Source organism: Oncorhynchus mykiss, chromosome 4 (genome assembly GCF_057628025.1).
Source record: "Oncorhynchus mykiss isolate SJ-2025 chromosome 4, ASM5762802v1, whole genome shotgun sequence".
NCBI classification, from domain to species: domain Eukaryota; kingdom Metazoa; phylum Chordata; class Actinopteri; order Salmoniformes; family Salmonidae; genus Oncorhynchus; species Oncorhynchus mykiss.
Window position 1 is genome coordinate 43,866,570 of NC_143025.1, and position 23,659 is coordinate 43,890,228.

General features: G+C 45.0%; 2 long non-coding RNA genes across 2 annotated transcripts in view; one reads left to right on the forward strand and one right to left on the reverse strand.

Moving 5' to 3' along the window:
• The window catches only part of LOC149984023 (uncharacterized), a 129,037-nt gene extending 125,247 nt beyond the window's left edge, over positions 1–3,790 (forward strand). Inside the window, exon 3 of the long non-coding RNA XR_016495285.1 lies at positions 3,679–3,790. This is a non-coding gene — a long non-coding RNA (uncharacterized LOC149984023). The remainder of the gene's footprint in view (positions 1–3,678) is intronic.
• The window catches only part of LOC149984022 (uncharacterized), a 217,700-nt gene that overhangs the window by 189,597 nt on the left and 4,444 nt on the right, over positions 1–23,659 (reverse strand). The window lies entirely within an intron of this gene.

Consider the following 23,659-nt stretch of genomic DNA (forward strand, 5'->3'; position numbering starts at 1 on the left):
GATCATAAATAGAGCTGACATTTGAGAGAATACCTCTTCTTGTAAGGGGTCTGTTCTTGACAGTGACTCGGAAGGTAAACGTATCACTTTCAATGTTCCATCGGATTCCAAGTGCTCTTTCAACAGGCAGCTTTTCTCTGTCCAGGTCCAGTTCTTTTATCTGCTTGGCTTTGTGTTCATCAGGGATAGAAACCAGCACAGTGCGGCTGTTGCTGACCCACTTGGTCAATTTGAACCCACCCTGAGAGCACACAACCCTGAGTTTTTTTTGTGAGAGCTATGGCTTGTTCTTCTGTGGCCAATGACTTGAGGCAGTCATCAACATAGAAGTTGGACTTGACTGTTTGAATCACCTCTTCATCATACCTCTCACAGTTGTCTTTCGCAGTGCAAAGTTTGCACAACTTTGAGAGGATATAGCACCGAAAAGATGAACCGTCATTCTGAACTCCTCCAATCTTTTGCCACCATAGGAATCGCAGGAAGTCTAAGTAATCTTCATGGACACGTACTTGATGGAACATTCCTTCGATGTCTGCCATCATGGCAATGTGCTCTTGCCGAAATCTTAGCAAGACTCCTATACGCGTGTTTGCCAGGTCAGGGTCTTGAAGGAGTTCACTGTTAAGAGATGTACCTTTATAGGATGATGAACAGTCAAACACCACTCGTATCATTCCTTTGCGCTTATGGTGAACGCCATGGTGTGGTATGTATCATACCTTGCCTTTCTCTCTGAGGAGCTGTTCTTGTGGTACCTTCTCGGCGTAACCTTTTGTTATCATCTCTTCCATGAATCATTTGTACTCTGCAGCGTAACCTTTGTCCTTCTTGAACTTCCTGATAATATTTAGAGCCTGCTGCTTTGCCATGTCACAATTGTTTGGCAGGACTACATCTTTGTTGCGAAAGGGCAATGGTAAGTAGTAGTGATGGTCTTTGAGGATTATGGAGCTTGATACGATCCCCATAAACCTACAATCCTCAGCTGACATCTCACTTTTCATACTCTCTCAGGGAAGTCATGGTTGTACTGATTTACAAGAAGAGCCCTAGGTCGACCATTGAAATACAATTGGCCATCACCGTAGGATGCCCAGATTCTTCTGCCATGGTACAACTGTTAAGAGGACTGTTCATCACCCATCCAAAGAGGGTTTTCACTGCATACGGTCCGTTGCCTTGACTATTTATGATTTGCCAGGGTTCCATTGCCTTTGGAGCATTTCCGCCAATCAGGAGTTCGACACTGGCTTCAATTTCTTTCAACTGAACCTCTTTCAGGTATGGCCACCTTTTGAGATCTTTCTGAGTGGGAATATTCTCCCTTGTCACTGGGATCTTATTTGGGGTGTAGACCTTTGGTAATGCAAGAAGGCAAGTTTGCCGCTGCATAGAGTGAATTTAGATGCTCCTCTGCCTTCTCCAGTGGAGTCTTATTTGGGATTTCATCCTCCATCATTCACTTTTAGTTCACTCAATTTACAATGACACAGTTGTTGGTTTTTGATTTGTTAAACATAAAGTCCCTTTAGACCTCATTTAATGCTTTAAAACACAGTCCTCCATTTCAGCGTATTGACCCGTTTTGAATTGAACATGTGCAAGTTCGGCATTTTAGATATGTTTTAAAATATTTCATCGCATTATAAGTTTTGTCCCTTTAATAATATCCTCTTATGGCTGCGATCCCCGTACAGGGATCAACATCAGGGGAAATTTTAGTGACAACTAAAAATACAACGTCGTAACATTAATGAAGTTTAAACACGCAGTATCTTTAGATCCTTAAGTTGCATTCAATGCATTGATGCATTGCATTTCCACGTTAGGCCAAATATTAGACATAAGATTAGGCTACATTGTGCGTAGGATCTCAGTGTTTCCCAACCTTAAACCTCTTAATTGTTTTCACAGCGCTGTGTTTTGAATTCCATTCCCAAGTTTATCAAACATTCCAATTAAAAGCACATTTGCGCTTCCATAATCAAACGATCACATTGAATGGGGCAGCTCATTCATTCGCAGAGGTTACTCATGGCTGGAGAAATCTAGGAGCTCAATTTCTTCCAAGTGAGCAGTCCTGTGTCCAAGCCGGAAGGAAGATAGTAATCCTTCACAGAGTTTTTTGACTTGATTGTAGTGGCTTCCTTTCCTCTTTACCATAGCCACTGCCCAAGCCTGAAGTGGGGTTGTTTGGTACGCATACAGTCCATACTCAAGGTTTCCAAATGACCAAGCATTCAATGAGATCCAGGGATATGGTGCAACAAAAATGGTTATTCTTCTTATATCTAACAAAGAAGTGATTCTCCAAACAACTTAAAACATAGATGACTTGATATGGAAAATATATAATATGACATGTCTGTATGGTCAAAGAACTATACCGCTCCCGCCTCTAGCAAGGACTCCCTCGCCCCCAAAGGTCCAACTTCCTGCCTTTATCCTAACACACTTACCACAATACAATGAATGGGCTAGAGGGGGGATCAAAAACTGACTTACACTAACAAATGAATATATCTCAATCAGGTAAATATAAATCATAAAGGTACGTACCTAATATTTCATCATATACATTAATATTTAATATTTACACAAATGTACATGGAGCTCGGTATGTTCAGTCTTTTATACAAATATGTCAAAATCGGCTCTAACAGCAGGGGTTGCGTACAGAGCCCGCTCCCCTCCAGTGTCCCGCTGAGCGTCTGTACGTTCCGTCGGCTGTCCATGACCAGCTGATCTATTGGGCTTTGACTAAGGACGTGAGGGTTTATGTTTCCTCCTGTTCGGTGTGTGCCCAGTGTAAGGCTCCTAGGCACCTGCCCAGAGGTAAGTTACACCCCTTACCAGTTCCACAGCGGCCATGGTCACACATGTCGATCGATTTCCTGACCGATCTTCCCCCATCACAGGGAAACACCACGATCATGGTATTTGTGGATTGTTTCTCTAAGTCTTGCCGTCTCCTCCCTCTGGCTGGTCTCCCTACGGCCCTACAGACTGTGGAGGCCTTGTTTACGCACGTCTTCTGGCACTATGGGGTGCCTGAGGATATAGTGTCTGATTGGGGTCCACATTTTTCGCCGAGGGTCTGGAGGGCTTTCATGAAACGTCTGGGGGTCTCTGTCAGCCTTACCTCAGGTTTTCACCTTGAGAGTAACGGGCAGGAGGAGAGAAATAACCAGGATGTGGTTAGGTTTCTAAGGTCTATTGCCAGGACTGGCCGGGGGAGTTGGCAGCATTCGTGCCCTGGACAGAGATGGCCCAGAACTCGCTCCGCCACTCCTCCACTAACCTCTCTCCCTTTCAGTGTGTGTTGCGGTATCAGCCGGTTCTGGCTCCTTGGCATCAGAGTCAGACCGAAGCTCCTGCAGTGGATGACTGGTTCCGGCACTCAGAGGAGACATGGGACCATGTCCACCTTCAGCGCGCCGTGCTGGGCCAGAAAGTTGGAGTAGACCGTCACCGCAGTGAGGCCCCGGTGTTCGCACTGGGGGACCGGGTCTGGCTCTCGAACCGGAACCTGCCCCTCCGCCTGCCCTGTCGGAAGCTGGGTCCGTGGTTTGTCAGGCCATTTAAAATCCTGAGAAGAGTGAACGAGGTGTGTTATAGGTAACAGCTTCCCCCCAATTATCGCATGAACCATTCATTCCATATGTCTCTCCTCAGGCCGGTGGTGGCTGGCCCGCTCCAGGAAGCTGAGGTGCCGGGAGGTTCCTCCGCCCCCTCTGGACATCGAGGGGGCTCCGGCGTACTCCGTTCGATCCATCCTGGATTCGAGACGTCAGGCGAGGGGCCTTCAGTACCTCGTGGACTGGGAGGGGTACGGTCCGGAGGAGAGATGCTCGGTTCCGGCGGAGGACATGTTAGATCCTTCCCTGCAGCGAGAGTTCCACCGTCTCCATCCGGATCGCCCTGCGCCTCGTCCTCCGGGTTGTCCCCGAGGCCGGTGTCGATGCGCGGCTCAAGCAGGGGGGGGGGTACTGTCACAACTTCTGCCGAAGTCGATGCCCCTCCTTGTTCGGGTGGTGTTCGGCGGTCGACGTCGCCGGTCTTCTAGCCTTCACCGATCCATTTTTAATTTTCCATTTGTCTTGTCTTGTTTTCCCACACACCTGGTTCTAATTTCCCTGTGTTGTGTATTTAACCCTCTGTTTCCCTCATGTCTTTGTGTGGTATTGTTTATTCTGTTTCATGTATTGCACACGTTAGTCTGTTGCGCTGGTTTATGTTAACCCGTGTTGTTATTTCGTGTTCACTTTGCCATGTGCTTGCCGGTTCACCAAAATAAAAGGCTCCGTTGGCTACACCCTATCTGCTCTCCTGCACCTGACTCCCTTACAACCATTTACGCATACCTGACAACAGGACACTACATAAAGTGTAAATAAATAGGTTCTTAACATTCTGCTGATTTATGAAGGTTCTCTCATGATTCACCAGGTTAGTGTAGGGTGTAAGAGGATTTTAAATGGACCTGCTAAACTTGTGTGTATGTATAAGGCATACGCCCCCGCCCCTCTTCTTACCAGAAAGATGTTTGTTTCTGTCGGCGCGATGCGTGGAGAAACCCGCTGGCTGCACCGCCCCCGATTGCGTCTCTCCAGTGAGCCATGTTTCCGCGAAGCAAAGAACGTTACTGTCCCTCTGGAATGCTACCCTTGCTCGGATTTCATCAACCTTGTTGTCAAGAGACTGGACATTGGCGAGAAGGATGCTAGGGAGTGGTGCACGTCTCCGGAGTCTGACCAGAAGACCGCCTCGTTTCCCTCTTTTTCGGAGTCGTTTTTTTGGGTCGCTGCATGGGATCCACTCCGTTGTCCTGGGTGAAAGGCAGAACACAGGATCCGCGTCGCGAAAAACATATTCTTGGTCGTACTGATGGTGAGTTGACGCTGATCTTATATTCAGTAGTTCTTCTCGACTGTATGTAATGAAACCTAAGATGACCTGGGGTACTAATGTAAGAAATAACACGTAAAAAAAAAAAAAAAAACTAAACACTGCATAGTTTCCTAGGAACGCGAAGCAAGGCGGCCATCTCTGTTGGCGCCGGAAGCTGAAAAACAGCTTCTATCTCAAGGCCATCAGACTGTTAAACAGCCACCACTAACATTGAGTGGCTGCTGCAAACACACTGACACTGACACTGACTCAACTCCAGCCACTTTAATAATGGGGAATTGATGGGAAATGATGTAAATGTATCACTAGCCACTTTAAACAATGCTACCTTATATAATGTTACTTACCCTACATTATTCATCTCATATGCATACGTATATACTGTACTCTATATCATCGACTGCATCTTTATGTAATACATGTATCACTAGCCACTTTAACTATGCCACTTTGTTTACATACTCACCTCATGTATATGCTGTACTCGATACCATCTACTGTATCCTGCCTATGCTGCTCTGTACCATCACTCATTCATATATCCTTATGTACATATTCTTTATCCCCTTACACTGTGTATAAGACAGTAGTTTTGGAATTGTTAGTTAGATTACTTGTTGGTTATTACTGCATTGTCGGAACTAGAAGCACAAGCATTTCGCTACACTCGCATTAACATCTGCTAACCATGTGTATGTGACAAATAACATTTGATTTGATTTGATTTGTATGCCAGAGCCAAGATGATTTGGAGTATTCCAACCTGAGACTACCTCACCAGGTATTCCTCTTCTGTTCTCATGCTGGAGACCAGGGCTTGATTACAACATGTTACAATGGTGCCAACATTTTGTGGCTGATCTTTCAGCGGGGAAGTGGGTGAATGTGTCAAAGACCTGACTGGGCCCAGCACCACAAGGTATGGTTTGTTATTTTTCATCGGCATGTTTGTGTACTGAGGAACATGTAACTTGGTTCCAGAACACTTTCAATTTCTTTAGGTTGGAGGCTTTCATCGAGGTAAGTGTTTCTTGGTGTAACGTCATCCCCAGGATATTGCACACCATTCAAAGTTGGCCTTAGTAGGAGTGACCTTAAAGAATTTGTCATCGTCATTACTTAACAAAGTCAAAAGTCATCATTATTGCTAAACCCTGCCCCTTTCCACAATTTACCTAGTTAAGATTTGATTTTAAGCATAACCCTAACTAATGAAGGCCAAGTTTGATGTGTTGGTCCACAAGATCTTCCGTGCAGTTGGGCGGAAGTGTCTGGGAACGAGATTAGGTGTAATCACTTTAGAGCGTATGCCATCCTTCAGCGTAACATCTCACCCTTTATAAAGCACGTTTATATCATATGTCACATTTGACATTGGTGATTGTCATTTATGAGCCCTATATAAACATGATATAAGTCATAAGCCATCAAACACAATCTGTCCACTTGTGACAACCAGCCCCATCGAAGGGTTGGTTGTCACACGGTATGGGGTTGGTTGTCACAATGTTTGCTAGTAGCTTATTCCATTGCAACTGGAAATTAAGCAATATAGCATAAAGTCTTAGAAATAGCCAAGCCTTTCTTTGATTTAACCATATTCCTTAAATTCAGCATTTAATGCTTTGAAAACAACATATTACATTTTGAGTTTGTGTGGGTGTTTGACAGAAATAATGTGTGTGAGAGAGAGAAGCAACAAACTCAGATAGCACAGATACCTCTGCCCAACAGATGTATACATGATGAATCAGGAAGATGCAGTTTATAGATTGCAGATGTATTTAGAATAACTACATTCTCATTTTTACAGTTCTACTGTTAAGGTTTTCTTCTTCCTCTGAAGAGGAGGTGTAGCAGGGATCGGACCAAATATGGCTGCCTAAATATGGTTCCCAATCAGAGACAACGATAAACACCTGCATCTGATTGAGAACCACTCCAGGCAACCATAGACTTTCCTAGACTACTATACTATTCCACAATCCCATTACCTACAAACAACCCCTAGACAAAACACACCACATAAATAACCCATGTCACACCCTGCCTGACCAAAATAATAAAGAAAACACAAAATACTAAGACCAGGGCGTGACATCTACGTCGTTTATAAGTCGGCCAGGCATCAACATTCTATCCTAATGTCTCGGCAACATCTCCCACTCCAAACATTCTCCACACTAAAATATTCCTAACACATTTTGATATGTCGGCCAAAGGTGTTAGTGTTTACTGGGAAGGGAGATCTTTATAGTAAACAAAATGGTTATAATGGAGTTGATAGTGACAACCATCCCCCCAATCCTAATAAAGATGCAATTTACCACATGGCTTGACTTAGCAACTCAGACATATGCCGCTGAGCATAGACGTCAGTTCAACATCTACTGTAGCTTTGATTTCATTTTACATTCAATGTGAAATCAACCAAATATGTCACCCTGTCATTGGATTTAGGTTAAGTTAGGTTTAAAAAATATAAAATTCCCTTGCTAATCTAATCAGTTTTCCACATTGATTCAACATCATCAAATAACATTTTGTGGTTGAAATGATGTGGAAACGACATTGATTCAACTGGTTTTTGCCAGGTTGGAGGTTTGGAATGTAGCTCTCCCTTTCCTCTTTTCAACAAACATAATGTTTCCTGTATGCTCCCAATATTATAATATTGTGATAAACAAAATTCTAACAATTGAGCCATTTGAAATTTCTGATATTTTCCTAAACATTTCTATTTTAAATTGTTCAGTTGTCAATTTTTTTATTAATTACAAACAGAAAAGTATTTAGGTTGTTTATCTGTTTCATTTACACACATTACTTCCTTAAGGGTTCAAGACAAAATGGCAGATTTATTTTAATTACAAATCAAATGTCAATGGCTGTTGGCCTATGGCATTCTAGTGTTTATATACTGGTCCGCTCCAGTTTGCTGCTGAGCTTGCTCCTTGCTTCAACTATTACTGATGGCGTCAGCGAGATGACTCCATTTTGTGACAAGCCCATACAATAACTCCCTATAGACTGAGATCTACCATGGAGTGTGCGGCACCATTTTGTGATGTAATTTAGAGCTTTGTCGTTCTCTTGTTCAAAAATTCCTTGCTCTGACACATGGATCGCTTCAGGTGTAAATGTAATAATACCTTTCAGGGGGGTGGGCGGTGGTGGAGGTGTCAGGAGTTGATTAACTGTTTGTAAACACTTACTGTGTTTGCTTAAATACATCTTCATAATCCTGTGCAAATTTACATGTAAACTTTATTTAAAAGAAAGGTTATAGAGAATACATATTACTATTGTGTCATAGATCTAGTAAAAACCCTATCACATCCCAGTCATTTAGCATTTAAAACAGTACAGTATAAAATGTAGTATTGGTGTGATGCCAGAGTGATAAAGTTTTGTGGCTGGGGTAAGTGACAAGTCTTCCTTTCAGCCCCATGTGAGGCATTCAATACATGATTCATGTGCAAAGTTATTAAGTACCGCAAGAGAATCAGACACAGAAATCATTTTATTCCCTCTCAGCAGAGCAGAGCCCACTCTCAAGTAATGAAGACTTATTACAGGGGTTACTCGACCACATGAAAGGCCTCTCTCTCACCCAGGAATTACCCCTTTAGAACCTACGGCGACAGTCAGCGGCCTTCCTTACAACTACTATAGTGGCCGCAAACGGCCTTGCTTTTCTAAAAATAATATCTGTGTCAATATCTCTGTTGTCTATTCACATGGCTGATGTGAAACCGGAAACACGGTACGCTGTCATTTCGCTTTTAAAAGTAAGAATCACTTAATTACTAAAAATGACTGATCCGAAGCGGCCACAACTTTTCACTCTGAAAGAGGCTGTATCTATTTTGGTTTATGATAGGGATTCAGACATGTCCTTGCACTCTGAAAGCGATGAGTGAAATAAGGAAACAGCAGATATATGTTTGGTGGTGTTGTTTGATGCTGTGAAACTTGGGGAATAGCAAATCCATCAGTGTTGGAACAGGAGCTTGAATGATTGCTCTCTGTCTCATGGAAATAGTTGCAGTGTTTATCTGTATATAGTCAAATTAAAAAAAAAAAAAATTGTTGGTCACAAATACATATTCAGCAGATGTTATTACGGGTGTAGGGAAATGCTAGTCAGCTAACTAGTTGCTTTTTTAATCTTGTTTCTACCAGTGTAATTCATGTGGAAATGGACCAAGCTTCTTGCTATAGCAGCTAGCTAGATGTAGCTAGCTAGTCTCCCAGGCAAGAAAAGTTGTGTGTGGCAGTAAATTTGGGGTGCTCTTGCAAAGCGTCAATCTCAGCTGTCACTTTCACTAGCTAGCCATACAGACAACCAGCTAACTACCCACCAAAATGGAGATTACAGTAATTAGTATTTACATACAGTATCTGTTGGGCTTAGGTCATGATGTGTCATGTTTGCTAGGTAGCTACATATATTCATAGGCTATATATTGCCGAATATTCCCATAGTCTGGCACAATGGACGCATCATAATACCTAAGAAAAACCTAGGGGTAGATCCCGGGAATATTTCCAATCGTTTTTTCACCACTAATTTTTGTGTCTGGCTTTTTACGTAGGCTTACCCTGGGGTAACCTTTTGATAACCATGTAATTCTCTCTCGGACAAGGTGAGTTTTATCAATACATTCGCATCAATTTATACAAAATAAATTGAAATGCTAATGAGCAACAGAGTAGACATCAGCAAGTCTATAAATTCCTGCAGGAAGTTATTTCTAGCAGACTAACGTCAGCTAACGTTCACCGGCGCAATCGGAGACCTTCTGTGTCCAAAACATGAACTTCTTACATCCCCTTTCTCTGTCTTAGCTGGTTAGAAGAGCAATAGACCACAACATCCTTTTGTTTTACTTAGAATAGATAGTTCTTTGTACAGTATGTCGACTTTGGTGTCTATTTCAGACCTTTGGCATTTTTCAAGGAAAAGCATAAAAACATCTGAGCTATCTTTGTTGCAGGTGCAAGGTAACAGTTGAATAAGATGAGAAAAGCAAGAAACCCACACACTACTCTTTATTAAGCTTTACGTATTAGCCTCAAGGCCTTCATTAGAGCTTGTGTGAGTGTTTATAATTTGCACCCACATTGCTCCACCCACATCCGTTCAATGCATCGTATGGGGTTGTAGTCAAGGGAAAATAAGCAAGTGATACCAAATATAACAATGTGCATTTCATAAGTATTCTAATAAAGTGTCTACATAAAACATATTGTAGCAACCCACACATGTCTTATACTGTTTGTTGGTTTTGTTGTACTTACCAGTACCCAGTGTTTGCGGGGTCCGACATGCCAATCAACCTGCTCTCTGCCAAGCATGGGATTGCCTGGAATGCATCCTGGTGGTTGGTGGAGCAGCGGGGGCATCGCAAGTTTAAGGCCATGTTCAGCCAATGTTCTCTCTCTTACGTCTAGTCTTCACAAGATATGGTCACGGTTGTTTTCTACGGGTATCCGTCATTTATTTGGCAAGGGCTATGGCCAAACAGTAGTATGGAGTTGAGTTAATAAACCGTGAATTCGTAAACTCAGTCCTCTGTCTGGACTATTGTTCCTTTATGATCTAGTCAGGTCAACACGGTATTATACATGTCTGTAAATCCACAATCAGGACATCGACCTATCAAGTAATTTTTCATATATCATTGGGTACAATGCAAGAAAAAATGTGAGAGTAATCTGAAGTGGTTGCATTAATTCATGTTCACATTTACAACATAACATGCCTGGGCATTTCATCGCTAAGACTTTTTGGGAATAATGTCTGAAGGGTGAAAACATTCTCTTTTGTGCAGAGTATTATTTATACCACCTCCCCTGTATGATATCTTGACTTTCTCTATGCCACAACATCTAAAAAGTAGAAATGTCATGTTTTTGGTCATTAAAATGTACTGACTGGATAATCCCTGTCGTTTCTCCTGATTTACCTTTTATGTTCACTAATTCTCTGTTTGAGAGAACGAGAGGTTTTACCTACATAACACAGCCCACATGGACATTTAATCATGTAGGTAACATGGGTGGTGGAGCACGTAATAATCTAATTTATATGGAACTGTTTTCCTGTATATGGGTGGCAGAAATATTCACACTTCATCATATTGTTGCACTGTGCGCAACCTCTGCATTTATAGCTACCATTCGGAAGAGCGTGTAAACGAGCCAGGATCATTTGCTTTAGTGGCTGGCAGTTGGCATGGGCCAATTTGTCACGTAAATTGCGACCTTTCTTATATACAATAAGTGGTGGGTTCTTAAATTCAGCTGGCAAAGCTGGGTCCAATGATAAAACACGGCAATGGGTTTTGCTCGTGAAAGCTTGAGCTGACAATGACTTGGTGATAAAAACCTAAAAGCTGGCATTTCATAGACAAGATGTGGTGAGTGTGACCCGAGATAGAGTTTGGAAGAGTTTTTAGAACAATGCCTCATTGTCTCATCTTCCTGGCATCTTGGAAACTAAGCCGAGTTGGAAATAAAACAACATCCCATGCAGATAACCAGGAGATGGACCAAGGTGACTTGTGGGAAGGGTATAAATGGCTGACTAAGCTTTTTTTAGGGCCTGTATAGAGTGTGGGGTCGACACTTTCATTGTTGCAATAATTAATCAATGTTAAATAAAAATTATTGTTTGAATAATTGTCCAAGTCTCTCTCAGTACTGGAATTTCCACAACAGTTTTGGCAACGAGGAGGATCTCTGCAACTTCACCTGTTGACCGCTCCTGAAGATCTGAGTAAACTGTGCACAGGGAATCCGAAATTGGGATCTCGGGGAAACCACACCCCAAAGAAGAAGCTGGACCCTCCTAAGATCTGCAGGAAGCGGGCACAGATGGATACCAGATCTTGAACATAGTGCTGAGAGAGGTGAGGTTGGACAATCTATACAAATAAATAAATAACAAAAGCCCCTGTACACTCAGAGCGAGGTCTTCCATCTTGTACCAAGATGGCGTAGCAGTCAGACGTCTTGTCCTGTCGTGTCCCTTGTATATATCGTTTTTACATATTTTTCTTTGCATATCTTTTCAAATATTTTGCTAAACCTCAACATCTAAATACTCTCCTGCAACCCGCCTCACCCAATGTAGTGTGGATGTGCTTTTTTTTCTAAAGTATTTATATTTACTTCGGATTTGGAACCCCTCAACTGAAGTTAGCCAGCTAACTACCAGCTATCAGTCAGCAAACCATTGCTAGCGGTCATCAGCTAACCTTTAGCTCGGAAAGCTCTCGCCAGTTCGAACAACGCGACTCTTACCAGAGCATAACGGACCTATTATTTTTATCCCCGGATTCCCACCGCAAACGGAACATTTTCATCTGGATCTTCACAACTAGCTAACCGCAACCCCGGATGACAACTCCTGGCTATCGTTTCCATCAACTTAGCTTGAAGCTAGCCCGGCCAGAGCTCCTGTGCTACCACCGAAGCATACTCCTGGACTACAATATCCGGACCCACAACCGGTCTAACGATGTCACCACATGAAGAGGCATAAACAGACTTAACCCCATCGCGACGTCCCCAAAGGCTAACTTTCTAGCCCTTGCTATCTGCTTGCTTGCTAATTCGGTCTACTAACTGCTAGCTTGTTTAGCCCCGGTCTTCTAACTGCTAGTTTGTTTAGCCCCGGCCTACTAACTGTCTGAATCGCCGTGTCCCCAGCCAGCCCAACCACTCACTGGACCCATATTTATTTTCAATCTCTTTTCGATTTTTAATTTGATTATACCTTCCGGTAACCTGCCTCACCCAATGTGATACGGAATTGCTATTATTTTTAATTTTTAGAACACATTCAAGAACATCCAGAAGCTAACTAGCTACAAGCTATTTAGTCATTGTTAGCCACTGCTAGCGGCTTTTACCTTCTGCACAGCCAGCCAGTTTTTTTTATTTTTATTATTTTTTTTTTTTGGCCTGGATAATACTCGCCAGTCTACCAGTATCGAACTGTCTCTCCACAACAACGCCGGATTCCTGCCGTAATCTCTGGACCACTACTTCTGGTCTTCACAGCTAGCTTGCACGCAGTACCAAAGCTATCCCTGAGGCCCACTTCCCAGCCTACTCAGATGTTCACCTGAACCACACTCATACACGGCTAGAGCCCAATACTCCACCGGATCCTTGCTGTAAACTCTGGACCTTGGCTAACGCCACTGCCACGAAGCTAGCACCAGTTAGCCGTGAGCCAGGCACATCTCCCTGCTAGCAGGCACATCTCCCTGCCAACCCCCCCTACCACCCCCGGGCTACTAACTATAAACACTGTGTCGCTAGCATAGTGGCGGCTTCCCTGTCCCATCTACTGCTGGACACTGTGATCACTTGGCTACATAGCTGATGCCTGCTGGACACTGTGATCACTTGGCTACATAGCTGATGCCTGCTGGACTGTCCATTAATCACGGTACTCCATTTTGTTTGTTTATGTTTTTATCTGTCGGCCCCAGCCGCACTCAGGCTCTGTGTGTAATTAATCCGACCCTCTCTGCCTAGTCAACGCCATTTTACCTGCTGTTGTTGTGCTAGCTGATTAGCTGTTGTTGTCTCACCTGCTGTTTTAGCTAGCTCTCCCAATCAACACCTGCGATTACTGTATGCCTCGCTGTATGTCTCTCTCAATATGCCTTGTATTCTGTTGTTCAGGTTAGTTATCATTGATTTAGTTTACAATGGAGCCCCTAGTTCCACTCTTCATACCTCTGATACCTCCTTTGTCCCACCTCCCACACATGCGGTGACCTCACCCATTACAACCAGCATGTCCAGAGATACAACCTCTCTTATCATCACCCAGTGTCTGGGCTTACCTCCGCTGTACCTGCACCCCACCATACCCCTATCTGCGCATTATGCCCTGATGTTCTCCATGCCCAGAAATCTGCTCCTTTTATTCTTTGTCCCCAACGCTCTAGGCGACCAGTTTTGATAGCCTTTAGTCAGAGTTTGTTCTATTAGGTGACCTAAACTGGGATATGCTTAACACCCCGGCAGTCCTACAATCTAAGCTAGATGCCCTCAATTTCACACAAATCATCAAGGAACCCACCAGGTACAACCCTAAATCTGCAAACAAGGGCACCCTCATAGACGTCATCCTGACCAACTGGCCCTCCAAATACACCTCCGCTGTCTTCAACCAGGATCTCAGCGATCACTGCCTCATTGCCTGTATCTGCAATGGATCCACAGTCAAACGACCACCCCTCATCACTATCAAACGCTCCCTAAAACACTTCTGCGAGCAGGCCTTTCTAATCGACCTGGCCCGGGTATCCTGGAAGGATATTGACCTCATCCCGTCAGTTGAGGATGCCTGGTCATTCTTTAAATGTAACTTCCTCACCATTTTAGATAAGCATGCTCCGTTCAAAAAATGCAGAACTAAGAACAGATATAGCCCTTGGTTCACTCCAGACCTGACTGCCCTCGACCAGCACAAAAACATCCTGTGGCGGACTGCAATAGCATCGAATAGTCCCCGCGATATGCAACTGTTCAGGGAAAGCAAAGGCCAGCTTCTTCAGGCAGAAATTTGCATCCTGTAGCTCTAACGCCAAAAAGTTCTGGGACACTGTAAAGTCCATGGAGAACAAGAGCACCTCCTCCCAGCTGCCCACTGCACTGAGGCTAGGTAACACGGTCACCACTGATAAATCCATGATTATCGAAAACTTCAACAAGCATTTCTCAATGGCTGGCCATGCCTTCCTCCTGGCTACTCCAACCTAGGCCAACAGCCCCCCCGTCCCCGTCCCCCCCGTCCCCGCAGCTACTCGCCCAAGCCTCTCCAAGTTCTCCTTTACCCAAATCCAGATAGCAGATGTTCTGAAAGAGCTGCAAAACCTGCACCCGTACAAATCAGCTGGGCTTGACAATCTGGACCCTCTATTTCTGAAACTATCCGCCGCCATTGTCGCAACCCATATATCGTCTGAGATCCCCAAGGATTGGAAAGCTGCCACAGTCATCCCCCTCTTCAAAGGGGGAGACACCCTGGACCCAAACTGTTACAGACCTATATCCATCCTGCCCTGCCTATCTAAGGTTTTTGAAAGCCAAGTCAACAAACAGGTCACTGACCATCTCGAATCTCCGCTGTGCAATCTGGTTTCCGAGCCGGTCACGGGTGCACCTCAGCCACGCTCAAGGTACTAAACGATATTATAACCGCCATCGATAAAAGACAGTACTGTGCAGCCGCCTTCATCAACCTGGCTTTCGACTCTGTCAATTACCATATTCTTATCGGCAGACTCAGTAGCCTCGGTTTTTCTAATGACTGCCTTGCCTGGTTCACCAACTACTTTGCAGACAGAGTTCAGTTTGTCAAATCGGAGGGCATGTTGTCCGGTCCTCTGGCAGTCTCTATGGGGGTGCCACAGGGTTCAATTCTCGGGCCGACTCTTTTCTCTGTATATATCAATGATGTTGCTCTTGCTGCGGGCGATTCCCTGATCCACCTCTACGCAGACGACACCATTCTGTATACTTCCAGCCCTTCCTTGGACAATGTACTATCTAACCTCCAAACGAGCTTCAATGTCATACAACACTCCTTCCGTGGCCTCCAACTGCTCTTAAACGCTAGTAAAACTAAATGCATGCTTTTCAACCATTCGCTGCCTGCACCCGCACGGCCCGACTACCATCACCACCCTGGATGGCTCCGACCTAGAATACGTGGACATCTATAAGTGCCTAGGTGTCTGGCTAGACTGTAAACTCTCCTTCCAGACTCATATCAAACATCTCCAATCTAAAATCAAATCTAGAGTCGGCTTTCTATTCCGCAAAAAGCCTCCTTCACTCACGCCGCCAAACTTACCCTAGTAAAACTGACTATCCTACTGATCCTCGACTTCGGCGATGTCATCTACAAAATAGCTTCCAATACTCTACTCAGCAAACTGGATGCAGTCTATCACAGTGCCATCCGTTTTGTTACTAAAGCACCTTATACCACCCACCACTGCGACCTGTATTCTCTAGTCGGCTGGCCATCGCTACATATTCGTCGCCAGACCCACTGGCTCCAGGTCATCTACAAGTCCATGCTAGGTAAAGCTCCGCCTTATCTCAGTTCACTGGTCACGGTGGCAACATCCACCCATAGCACGCCTTCCAGCAGGTGTATCTCACTGATCATCCCTAAAGCCAACACCTCATTTGGCCGTCTTTCGTTTCAGTTCTCTGCTGCCTGTGACTGGAACGAATTGGAAAAATCGCTGATGTTGGAGACTTTTATCTCCCTCACCAACTTCAAACATCTGCTATCTGAGCAGCTAACCGATCGCTGCAGCTGTACATAGTCTATCGGTAAATAGCCCACCCAATTTTACCTACCTCATCCCCATACTGTTTATATTTACTCTTCTGCTCTTTTGCACACCAGTATCTCTACCTGTACATGACCATCTGATCATTTATCACTCCAGTGTTAATCTGCAAAATTGTAATTATTCGCCTACCTCCTCATGCCTTTTGCACACAATGTATATAGACTCTCTTTTTTTCTATTGGCGCAGTGGTTAAGGGCACTGTACTGCAGCGCTAGCTGTGCCACCAGAGACTCTGGGTTCACGCCCAGGCTCTGTCGTAACCGGCCGTGACCGGGAGGTCCGTGGGGCGACGCACAATTGTCCTAGCGTCATCCGGGTTAGGGAGGGTTTGGCCAGTAGGGAAATCCTTGTCTCATTGCGCACCAGCGACTCCTGTGGCGGGCGGGGCACAGCGCGCGCTAACCAACAACCGCTTCTCACAATAACCACCTCTAGCCAGCCCGTTGGAGGATGATGACGACAACAGTGATACATCCTCTCAGAATGGAGCAGCATCTCCCCTTACTCTCTTCCCCTCCACTTAATATCCATCTGCGAAGGAAGATAGACCTGCCGACACCCTCACCATATGATCTAGCACCAGATATGTATCAACAGTACCCTCTGATTGAATGTCCAAACCCTCAGCCACGACCAGCTGCAGGCCACACTGATTTGGCTGCCTGGCAACCAATCTTATACCCAGAGGTCATGGAGACATGATGATATTAAAGACATTGTTGAGGATCTGCCTGACCCCAGCAAAGATGCGGCAAAGTTTGCAGCAGAAATGAGGGTTCTATCAGGACAGGACCAGCCATCTGCAGCTGAGATAGCTCATAGCAGTAAGAAGAAACTGGGGCTTAGGTGGGCTGATGTAGAAGGGGACTTTGAGGCCTCCCGGGTGGCGCAGTGGTCTAGGGCACTGCATCGCAGTGCTAGCTGTGTCACCAGAGACTCTGGCCACAATTGGCCTAGCGTCATCCAGGTTAGGGAGGGTTTGGCCGGTATGGATATCCTTGTCTCATCGCGCACTATTGACTCCTGTGGCCGGGCGCAGTGCACACTAACCAGGTTGCCAGATGCACGGTGTTTCCTCCGGGTTGGACGCGTGCTGTGTTAAGAAGCAGTGTGGCTTGGTTGGGTTGTGTTTCGGAGGACGCATGGCTTTCGACCTTTGTCTCTCCCGAGCCCGTACGGGAGTTGTAGCGATGAGACAAGCTAGTAACTACTAACAATTGGATACCACGAAATTGGGGTATCCAATTGGGAGGGGAGTAACATTTAAAAAATACATTTAAACTGTTTGACTTTGATTACAATCAGCTCTGGGATGAGAATGGCCGAGCTGGGTGGAACTGGTGGCCATGTTGGGAAGAGTAGGAGAACTGTATACCGCCAGGACTGACTGGACGGACATCCATCAGATAATGCACCATAAAGAAGGATGAGAGCCTGGAAGCGTATCGAAGGAGACTGGAAACCTGTTTCAGGCTGCACAGCGGCATCAGACCAAATTACCTGGCATATAGAAATCTTGTGAGGGGCCTGACACCAGACTTGGAGAAAGTGGCGAGAACCACCTGTATCAGTTGGGAAACCCCTGGCCACTGTGGTACAATATTGCAAACATGCTGAGCAACAACAATGTGCTCAGAAGGAAGAAAATTAAAAAGAAGAAAGAGTGAAGACTGAAATTGCATTCTACCAGGGCCAGGTGCCTGCTGGAGTGCGAGGTGGTGGAGGTGGAAGAAAAACCCAACTTGGAAGTTGCTTCACCTATGGCAAGCCAGGCCATTTCGGTGCACAATGCAATCAAGCCCAGTTGATGGGAAGAGGCAGGGGCAGACTAAGAGGCAGAGGAGCCCCAAGGGGGCCCCTCGAGGAGGAGGTCCACCAGGAGGAAAGGACTGTGGTATCCCCCTGCTCAACAGCCATGGCAGCCGCCACCCAACCAATGGCCAGGGCCACCCCCACATGGGGGCCCTTCACCACCGTGGGGACCACAAGGGAGCCCTCAAGGCAGAGGCCAATCTGGGCAATGACAGAAGGCCCGCCTACACAGACGACCCTGTACAATCCAGGACAAGAACAGGAGGAATAATATTGACATGGAGAGACAGGGACAGGTGAGGTAGAATCATCAGGGCAACCAGAGCATTTGTTTTTAAAGAGCCATACCCTTACTCAAATTGAGCCAACAGTAGAGGCTTATGTCAATGGTGAGTCAATAATATTTATTGTGGATACTGGGGCGGCAATGTCTGTGATTAACTATGAGGCTATGATGAAACCGCCCATGTCTAGTGAAACAGTCAGGGCCTCGGGCCTCCCTTTCAGAGAACATGTAACCATGCCCCTGCATGTCTCTTTTTGTGAGGAGAAATATCAGCATCAATTACTCTACTCTGACAACTGCCCAGTCAACCTGATGGGAAGGGACCTCCTATGTAAATTGGGTATTAATATAACCTATGGCCAAACTAGCCTCACTGTGATACATGAGGAAGAGGAGGAGAGGGAGCAATTGATGCTGGTGTCTGAATTTTGTGACTGGTATTATGCATGGAACATTAATAATGAGGTGCCCAATGTTGCTCGTGTTTTCTCAATGGCCAAAACCCATTCGGTCCACGAGGGCAGTTTAATTTCTGAAGCAGGCTTACATTTTACCTCCCGTTTCTCACGATTGACAAGAGACCTGAGATATGAGAACAAATGGTTGTTAGAAAGTGTAGTGCCAGAATCAGTACAGTTTGAGGGTCTGTACTGGAGCAGCGACTTCTGTGCCTTAGGGGTTATTTTAACCCCTGCACCGAATGTGCTCTACATGTTTGAAGAGAGCGCAACACGTGTCCCTAGCAAAATCACACATAGTTGAGTGGGCGGATACTGGGTTTTAGATGAAGGGGCTGGTAAATGCTATTGATTGGGAAATGCGTCCAACTTATTCACCCAGCACTATCGTTTTGTTGCTCGTTTGTTGCCCGTTGTTACTCGGACACACCAGTTGATAGGGGTGTGCATGGACTGGACCAACCCTCATTTGTCACCAACATCATGCTTTTGAGAGGGGTCCCTTTAGAGGCAATCACTAAAATCAAAAGTTTTCTGTAGCTTTCAATGAGACTTCTGCACCTGTTAACAGGAAGTTTGGCCCACTCTTCCTGAGCAAACTGCTCCAGCTGTCTCAGGTTTGATGGGTGCCTTCTCCAGACTGCAAGTTTCAGCTCTTTCGATAGATGTTGGATAGGATTCAGATCAGGACTCATTGAAGGCTACTTCCGAATAGTCCAATGTTTTGTTCTTATCCATTCTTGGATGCTTTTTTATCTGTGTGTTTTGGGTCATTATCCTGTTGGATGACCTGCAACTGAGACAGAGCTTTCTGACACTGGGCAGTACGTTTCGCTCCAGAATGTCTTGATAGTCTTGAGATTTCATTGTGCCCTGTACAGATTCAAGCCACCCTGTGCCAGGCGCAGCAAAGCAGCCCCAAAACATAACCAAGCCTCATCCATGTTTCACTGTAGGTATGGTGTCCTTTTCTTTGAAAGCTTCACTTTTTTGTCTGTGAACATAGAGCCGATGTGACTTGCCAAAAAGCTCCAGTTTTGACTCATCTGTCCAAAGGACATTCTCCCAGAAGGATTGTGGCTTGTCAATATGCATTTTAGAAAATTCCAGTCTGGCTTTTTTTATTTTTTATGTTTTTCTTTCAAAAGTGGCGTCCTCCTGGGTCTTCTTCCATGGAGCCCACTTTCGCTCAAAAAGCAACGGATGGTCCGATCAGAAACTTACTTACCTTCACCTTGGTGTTCAGCTTGTATCTCTTTGGCAGTTATCCTTGGTTCTTTTTCTACCATTCACACTATCCTTCTGTTCAATCTGGGGTTGACTTTCCTCATGTGGACGCGCCCAGGGAGGTTGGCTACAGTTCCACAGACCTTAAACTTCTTAATAATATTTGCAATTGTTGTCACAGGAACATCAAGCTGCTGCTTGGAGATGGTCTTGTAGCCTTTACCATGCTTGTCCATTATTTCTTTCTGATATCCTCAGACAAATCGCTCATTTGCTTTCTCTGGTACATGTTCAGTGTGGTGCACACAATGATACCAAACAGCACAGTGACTACTTTTCTCCATTTAAATAGGCTGAATGACTGATTACAAGATTGGTGACATGTGTGATACAATTAAAGGAACAAATTAGTTTGAAATATCACTATAATCTAATTATTTATTATATTTTCTAAGGGGTACCAACAAATGTGTCCAGACCATTTTAAAATATATTTGTAGAATAAGCATTAATTAATCTCTTTTCACAGCTTCTTTGCTTTATTCTATGACATACCAAAGGCATGCAAGTATACATGATAAAATAGCTTTTAATTTCATCACTTTTCAGGAGGAATGAAGCATTATTTCCATGAGCTGTAAGGGTACCAACAAATTTGAGCATGTCTGTATGATTTTGGGAGGATCAAGGGAGCTGAGCCACTGATCCACCAGACAGCTGGGTCAAGAGAGAGTGCAAGCTATTCTCTCTGTCCCATAGCGGTTTACCTAACACCACATGATGTCACTGACCGGTATGGAAAAACTGAAACAGCTTGTGACTTTGTCCCCATTTTTGGGTCTGCCTGACCATTCTAGAAGAATAATGGGTTTATGTCATCTGTGTTGACTCAGGACCATGGGGGGGTGGGGGGGCAGAGACCAGTGATTGGATAGTGGGGCGAGCGGTTTGGTGTGTTGTTCGAGGGCGGTGGCTGTGGCTACTGAAGCTGTACTACCATGTGCTGACGTGGTTGCACTGTATCAACTACCTGTGCATGTGCCACATGCTGTTCATGCTCTCATCTCACGGGCTAAGACTGCTCAACTGACTCCAGTGAGGCTGCTCCACTAGCAGAATGTACTTTTAACTATGTCTCATGTGACCCTGAAAAGATGCACAGTGCTCAATGCAGCAACTTTGTTGCCAGTCAAGGAGGACAGAGAGCCACATGACTGTACAGCTCTGGTGGAGCTTGTATCTAAACCAAGGTCAGATTTAACTGATGTCCCTTTGCAGAATGCTGATTTGGACATCTTTGTAGACGGCTCCGCTCAGAGGTCTGAGAAAGGAGAACCACTTGTTGCCTATGCTGTAACAGTGGCAACAACACTCGAAAGTGCTAAATTCCCACCGCAGAACTGTTTGCACTCACAAGAGCTTGTATATTGGCTCAAGGCCAGTCAGTGACCATTTACATAGTCAGTAGATATGCATTTGGTGTGGTACATGATTTTGGAACTCTGTGGAAACAACGGGGCTTCCACACTTCCTCCGGCAAGACTATTGCTCACTCCAAACTTGTTGATAACCTGTTGAAAGCAATTCTTCTTCCACCTGAAGTTGCTGTTTGCAAGTGTTTGGCACATAGTTACTCCTCTGATCCTGTCTCCAAAGGAAACGCTATGGCTGATTTGGCAGCCAAAGCTGTGGCTGTGCCTTTTGACTCACCTGTGTTACAGATGGTTTCACTTCCTGTTCAGAACATCTTCTCTCCCACTGACATTTCTGAATTACAGTCTTCTGTAGGTCCTGTCAAGCTGGGGAAATTGAAGAAGCTGTGTACTTATGACCAGGTGCAGAAACTGTGGTTAGGCCCGGCTGGGCTACCAACTTTACCACGTGTCATGTTTCCCCTATCTTGCTAAGTTGACACATGGCCGTGACCATGTGTCGAAGGGGGGTATGAATAACAATGCAGGAAGGGGAATTCCCATGTCTGTGTCTACTCACCCAACCCCAGAAAGGCCTTTTGAGCATGTGATGGATTTCATTGAGTTGTCACCCTGTCAGGGTAACACGTATTGTTTGGTTTTAGTGGATGCCTTCTCTAAGTAGGTGGAAGCATTTCCATGCAAGCATGCCGCAGCAATGGCTGTTGCAAAGAACCTACTGAGGGAAATCATTCCTAGGTGGGGTCTGCCACCCAAATTAACCTCTGACAATGGTTCACATTTTGTCAGAAAGCCTGCAATTTGACCTTAGAACTCATTGTAGTTATAGGCCACAGGCAGGAGGACTCGTGAAGAGAGCTAATCAGACCCTGAAAATTAAGATGGTTAAACTTATGGCAGAGACTGGTCTCCCCTGGGTCACTGTGATGCCTTTTGGTGTTGATGTACATGAGGGTGCGGGCTCATGGAAACACTGGGTTGGCCCCTCATGAGATGACTGGTAGACCTACAAGGATGTTAAATGCCCCTTTCCCCCAGAACAAGCGGACTCTGATGGGCGGCGACGACGACATAGTAAGTTACTGTACTGCTCTAAACAATGTTCTAAACAAAGGCTTTTTTTCCCAGTGTGAAAGCAGCTTTGCCTCAGCCCCTGGTGGGAATCCTACATAAGCTTCAACCTGGTGACTGGGTTGTGGTCAAGGACCTGAGGAGGAAGCATTGGACCCAGCAGAGGTGGAATGGCCCATTCCAGGTGTTGCTGATATCCCCCACCACTGTTCGAGTGGCTGAGAGATCGACATGGGTACACTCCAGCCACTGCAGGAAGGTTCCATATGATCCAGTTCCAGATGTCCCGGAGGATGGGTTTCCGCCAGACACGACCTAGTTGGCTGTGGGAGAATCAGGATGAAGGATGAATCCTGGTTGTTGCATTGTTTGCCAGCCTCTTCATCTCAATGACTGTTTGAACCCTGCAGAGAGGGGAATAGGCGAAAGGGGAGGATGGCCCAAATATCACCGCAGTCCCAAGGCGGGACATAATAACAGCCTCTCCAGCTCAAGCCATGTCTCAGGACATGAGTCCATTAAACAATAGCCGCCCTGAGACCAGAAGAAGCAGGAGCTTGATGCATCCACTGGATGAGCATGACAGCCAGAATCATGAGGAAAACACTTGGTGGTCACACTATACAGTAAAAACTAAACTAACGGTAGAAAACACCTTTTGTTATGTATGTAGTCTTTTTCACGCTCAGCAATCTCACCATTAAGTAGAGGCCAGCCTTAATTACACTATGTGCACTGGAAGTGGTCTTATCAAATTAAACTAAATGGGGTAAACCTTCACAGGGTAGAACTATGAAGGAAAAATGCATTAACTTCTTGACGCACCCATCCCGTTAGCGGGATCATTTTCATCAACACCCGCTGAGTTGCAGCTCGCCAAATTCAAATTAAATTACTAAACATATTTAATTTTCATGAAATCACAAGTGCAATATAGCAAAACACAGCTTAGCTTGTTGTTAATCCACCTGGCATGTCAGATTTCAATACAGCTTTTCGGCGAAAGCATAACAAGCGTTTATGTATCTCTTTCAGTAGACAAAATATTACAAACAC